The sequence below is a fragment of the Tupaia chinensis genome, unplaced genomic scaffold (assembly GCF_000334495.1).
Source record: "Tupaia chinensis unplaced genomic scaffold, TupChi_1.0 Scaffold000159_1, whole genome shotgun sequence".
Classification (NCBI taxonomy): Eukaryota; Metazoa; Chordata; class Mammalia; order Scandentia; family Tupaiidae; genus Tupaia; species Tupaia belangeri.
In genome coordinates this window covers 2,844,159-2,850,137 of record NW_006159630.1, presented here as the reverse complement: position 1 = coordinate 2,850,137, position 5,979 = coordinate 2,844,159, and positions in this window count along the sequence as shown.

Genomic DNA, 5,979 nt, shown 5'->3' with positions numbered 1-5,979 from the left:
CCCCCCGGCAAGGGCTGGCTTGGCCTCTGTCTCCGGCTGTGGCTGCCCGCCCACTCTCGATGCCCTCCGAAGAGCTGACCCCACCTCACCAGCACCAGGCAGCTGGGAGCCACCCGCTGGCCCTGTCTAGCAAGCAAGAGACTGGTGTCCCAGCTTTGCCTCAGTCGAGAGACCCCTCTCAGTGAGAGGACACGTCCTACTCAGAGACCACTGGCAGGGGCCACCCAGACACAGCCGCAGCCCCAGCCCTGTTCCTAGGGCAGCGCTGGGCCAGTGAGGCCCCGCCCCTGCTCCCCAGAGCCACGGCTCAGGCGGGCACACACTGAGGGCACGGGGAGCCTCACCCTCGCCCCTCGGGTCCTGCCTCCTCAGCCCACCCGCCCACATCCTGGGAGCAAGGGAACCCTCACCCTCGCAGGTGAGTCTCTTTTTTTGTTAATCTTTTCGAAACTTTTTTTGAACTTTGTTCTGTGGCAAAATATATGTGGCCTGGGATGTGCCCTTCTCACCCACGGCTGTCCGACTCGGTGGCACGAGCGATACCCAGCAGGCGGCCCTCGGCGCGGTCTGTCTGCAGAGCATCTTCACCGCGGGAACAGACAGCACCCACCGGAGAGTAATGCCCGCTCGCCCCACCCTCCCGCCAGCCACGGGCAGCCACGCACCCCTCTCTGGCTCTGCCTGACCTGGTCATTCCACACAGAGGACTCGGGCGGGCACGGCCTCTGCGTCTGGTCCTGCCGAGCACCACGTGCCGAGCTCCCCAACACTGCGCGGCATCGGGGCCCCGGTCCGTTTCACAGCTGACTCCCGGCTCCTGGTTCGTCTCCACTGTGTGCGCTCAGCACTGGGGAGCCGCCATCTGCGTAGGCACTTGGACTTCCCACGTTACTCTTTTTTTTTTTCCCTCATCTTTTTTTTGCAGAAGATTTTGCTATAGGGTGTGTGCGCTCACCAGAAAGACACAGAGAGACAGAGAGACAGAAAGTGAGAAATCACCCCCCAGGGGGTATGGCCACGCCACAATCCCTTCTCCTCCATTCTCCTCTCGGGATCTTGGGCACACACGCACACACGCCCCCCCGCCCAGTGTGAGTTTAAGCCGCCGGGTCCAGGACTTGAACCACAGTTGACTACATGGGAGTCCAGTGACATAGCCATTATGCCAACTGCTGGTCCCTCCACCAGCTACTCTTGTGAACAAGGCAGGAACCTCGTGTGGGGCGCCCGAGCCCTTGTTCTCGGTTCCCTGTGTATGCAGGAGACTCCTTTCTCTAAATTATTAACCTGCATTTACAGCCTCACTGCTGCAAACACCGCACAGCACACGGGGGTTTGGATGGACGGCCAGATGGCCAGAGGGTTGATGAATGGACGAGGAAGGATGGACGGCAGTTAGGTGGGTAGCGAATGGGTACCGAGTAGACGGGGGACCGGTGGCTAGACAGACACCAGAGCTGTGTGGCCCCCGCCCTGCTCCTGGCCACACGGCAGCAGCTGCAGACTTGCCGAGGGGCAGAGAGCTTCTCTAAGGCCTGGTCTGTGTCTGGACGATGTTCCCCTCCTCGGTGGTTCACCCTCCTGTCCTTGTGACCTGTGCTGTGTCTCCCAAGTGACACACAGCCCTTCCCCCCAGAGACCCTGCTCCCTTACCAGGATGTAGCTCCCCGGGTGGGCAGGGAACCCCCGGTCTCGGGGGGCAGGCTGGGAGCTGGGCTGCCTCCTGCGGCTGGCGACAGCCACGGGCTGCTTCTGAAACACAGAGGCTGCACCCGAGGAAGACAGGGAAGCTGTAAACCACAGACAAGCGCCTGCGTGGAGGACAGGACCCTGAGGAAGGGGCTGTATGAAAGAGGGTGACAGCGAGGAGCAGCACAGCCGAGGAGCTGCGCTGAAGTTAATCCACGTGGCAACTACCGCATCGCCGGCCCCGTGCCCTGCCCTGGCCTCGCTGTCTTCAACGGCGGGAAAAGGAAGCTTCTTATTACTCGGGTTTTACCCTGTGGACTGAGAATCTGGTGACTTCGGGCTCTGGAGGCTCCCAAGGAACGCAGGGTCTCACGGCATCTCTGGGCCCTTCCTACAGGAGCCAGTACCGGGGGTTCCGATTCAGCCTCCCGAAACAGGGAAGATGGCAGCACTCGCCACGTCAGAACCCGAGGCCAGGGCGGCCCTCGAGGTGCTGCTACCCTTGGGGTGCAGCTGGCCCTGAGTGAAGTCCTGACTTACCCGCAGCACCACCCACAGGCCATGCCCACGGCTCCCCTCCCGCTCCCACGCTCCCTCTGGCCACCCCCTGGACCTCCGTGGACGTGTCACACGCCAGGCGTTTCTGAGCCTGCCTTGGCCTCCCGCCCTCCCTCGCCCCAGACTGAAACTGCAGTGCGTCCGCATGACTCTGTTGGTGCGGACTGAGCCCCCAGTCCTCCAAAGGTAATGCGCCACCTAACTCATCTCAAGTCTGCGGCACAGTCTCTCGGTTTCTCGCTCCATGTGGCGTCACACAGAGCGGCTCACATGGAGGCAGCGAGCTGGGCCAGGACAGTACTTGGGGCTCTCCTGGGGGGTCGGCTCCACTGCTAGAGCAGAGTCCAGCCTGGCCCGGAGGTGGGCCCTTCTCCCAGGCTCCCCGCAAGGCTCGTTCTGCTCTGAGCAGGCACGTGGGGCCCAGGAGGGCAGAGAGGCCTCCTCCACCTCCCGATGGGTGAAGTGAGCCCAAGGGTCCCGGGAGGACAGGACGGCTCAGCCACCCTCCCCGATGGGAACAGCTCCCGCACGGGCCACAGCCTGGCCTCCCGCGTGCACTGTGGATGGGAGGGCAAATCAGTGCTATCATTTAGAAGTCAGAGTGTAGGCTCCCCAAAAACCAGACAGAACCATCTCACCATCCAGTGGTCCCACTGCGGGTCCAGGCCGCAGGAGAGGGAGCGGTTCGAGGAGGAGGGCCCGACTCCCGCGGGTATGCTGCGCCACTCACAGCTGCTAGGATGGGTAATATGCCCACACAGTGGAACACCAATCAGCCTGGAGCAGGATCGGTGCCTGCCACTTGAGGCAACATGGCCATGCCTGGAGGAGACCATGCCACGTGGAACGAGCCAGCACTGAGGGGCGAGGCTGCGCGGAGGTTTAGACAGGGTCGCATGGAGGTAGCAGCGGGAACGGGTGTAGCTATAGCGGTGGGGACTGGAGGCCAGAGGGGCGGGTGGGGGGCCTGGCTCACAGAGACAGTGAGCAGGCGGCTGAGCAGATGGGTTGTGGGACACGCAGGAAGGGACGTGGCGACCACTGGACACGTGTGTTCACCGGAGAGCAGGTTTCCAGTATGCACACCACGGCCGGGGTGGGGGCTGGAGGAGGCGGTGCCCACTGCCCACCTCGCACGCATGCTTCAAACCACGCTGCACCCCCCACGGCGAGCGACGGTGCCACATAAAGTAGAAATCACAAGAAAAACCTTTCTTAAGGAAAGCGTGCACAGAAAGCAACTCCGTGTGGGGCAGACACCAGCAGCTCCTCCGCCCACATCTGGTGCCCTTTCCATGGTCCATCCTGTCTACAAGCGCTTGCTGAGGGCTGGCCCCATGCCTGAGCCCCGCACCGAGGGCGCCCCGAGTACCACAGGCGCCCTCCCCAGCCTCACCCTGAGGGCCTGGCCATGGGGAGGGCCACGATGACGCGTGTCCCACGCAGAATGACACATGAAGTTCCTGCGTGTGAGCTCTGGAAAATCCACTCCACTGAGCAACAGGGAGGCCTGAGCCACCGGGGAGGGGGAGCCTGGAAGCCCGTGCCCAGAGACGGCGCGGGTGGCCTGCTGGCCCCAGGGTCCTCTCTCACTGCCTGGCCCCGACCTTCGGGGCCTCTATGGTAGGACAAGGCTTGTTGCCAGTCAAGAGTGCTGGCCACTGGCAGGGCCAAGGGCATCTCGGTTAACCCCCGGCACCACGAGGTGCAGGTGCTGTCACTATTGCTGTCTGGCATGGGGACAGGCAGCCAGAGTGGCCGACCTGCCCCAGGCCACACGGAACTGGGGGCTGGATGCCTCGGCCCGCACGGCGCACCTGGAGAGGGAGGCAACTGCCCAGCAGAGCGAGCAGAAGGACTCTGCAAGAGACACCCCTTGTCTGAGCGGGCCGCAGGACTGAGCGCTGGGCTCGGGGTCCCCAGGGCCCTGGCACGCCCAGACACCCAGCACGCCTGCTGCCCAGACCTGGCTGCTTTGGTGCTTAGACCAAGGCACAGTCCTGTCCCAGCCCCCCACTCCCCAGCCACGTAGAGGCAGCCTCTCTACCACCCAGCTCAGCCTTCCACAGACCCACAGTCCCCAGAGCACCCTGAGGGATTCGCCTTGGCCTGGCCCTTCTGTCTGGAAGCACATGGGGCCCTCCATGCAGCCCTGGAGGAAACCCCACGTTCACTGCACCCTCCCAGCCCCAGGGTTCCGCCATCATGTCCAGGTGGTGGAGGAGAGATGGGGTCCGAGGGGACAGGCAGCAGGAGGGGCCCTTCCTGGAGGCTGTGGCTGGTGGGTCAGGGCCTTCTGGCTTCACTGTTAGCCAGGGCTGAGGAGCCAGCTGTCCTGGGGCCTCAGGGCCCACAACCTTTCAGCCGCAAGCTCGGCTCCTCAGCAGGGCTGGAGGGCTGGGCAAGGGCCAGCAGGAGGCAGAGGATCGACTGTGCCACCCGCCCCGTCCCCACATGGGCTTGCCAGGCAGGCAATGAACACAGCACAGCCGGGTCATTTTCATCCCGGTGGCCAGGCGGGGACTGTAGGTGTGGCCGGCGGTGTCCAGACAGCGTGGACTACACAGGGTTGTGCCTGAAGCTCAGGCCCACTGGGTGTCCTGGACCCAGGGAACTGGCCTTCCTCCTCCATTCAGACCCCTCCACGGGAAGCCATCCAGAGGGGCAAGGCCAAGGCAGGTGACCCTGGAGCTGGCCCTGCCGCCAGAGCTTGCCGGGCTCTGGAAACACAGCCCCGGCAATGCGTCCTCGGTGCCCGAGAGGGACAAGGGACGGAAGGAGAGAAAGACACGGGTGAGAAGAGGCGGAGGAGCTGGGCGGGGCCGCACCTGGCGACAGCTGCCGGCCAGCCCAGCCGCAGGGACACAGCCTCTGGGCTGCGCAGTCCTCAGGTGTGTCTGAGGGCCTAGGGTAGCTGAGGGCCTCACACCGCAAGGCCGAGCACCAGGAGGCCCACAGCCCTGGAGCCCCCGCTGGCCTGCAGAGGCGCTGGGGAAGAGGCCCTCAACGCTCTGCGGAGCACCGCCCCCGCGGGAAGCCAGGCCCCTGTCCCTTTGAAAGGTCCTCCCTGTCCTACAGCTGTGGCCACTCGATGGGAATGATGGCCACTGAGCCCCGAGCCTGGGATTTCCACACGATGGCTCAAACCTAGACTTGTTCGCCACCGCCACCACCACCACCCCCCGTGGACCTAAGTGACTCTTCTGCCTCCCCATCTCTTCTGGAAGGTTCCCTCCCTCACTCCCCAGGGCATCACCTACCTCTCATCTCCCCCTGCTTCAGTTTTCTCGATGACTGTGGGGGAGGGCCCGGAGCGGAGTGAGGCGACTGTCCTCCCCCCGGCTGAGGACAGCATTCTCTAGGAATAAGCAAACCTGGAGGCGGACAGCCAGGCAGAGCAGAGGGAGACAGAAGCTGGCTGAGCCCCACGGTGGAAAACGGAAGCAGCCGCAGGTGAGCGAGGCAGGCCGGAAAGGAGAGATGAGGGGTGGGGGTGTCTGCACCGAACAGTTTACGGAACAGTTTACGGAGCAGCCCGCGCTGGTGCGGAGACAGGCTCCAGCCCTGGGTCCACAGAGTCCTTCCCACGCAGATCTCACCAAACGGCAGGGTCCCCGGTCGGCAGGTCTGGGTGGGACGCTTGGCATCACTAACCACTCACAAGTGCTGCTGGTCTGGGGACCAAAGTTCATTCACCTGGTTCCCAGCTTGGACCACACATTGGAGGCACCT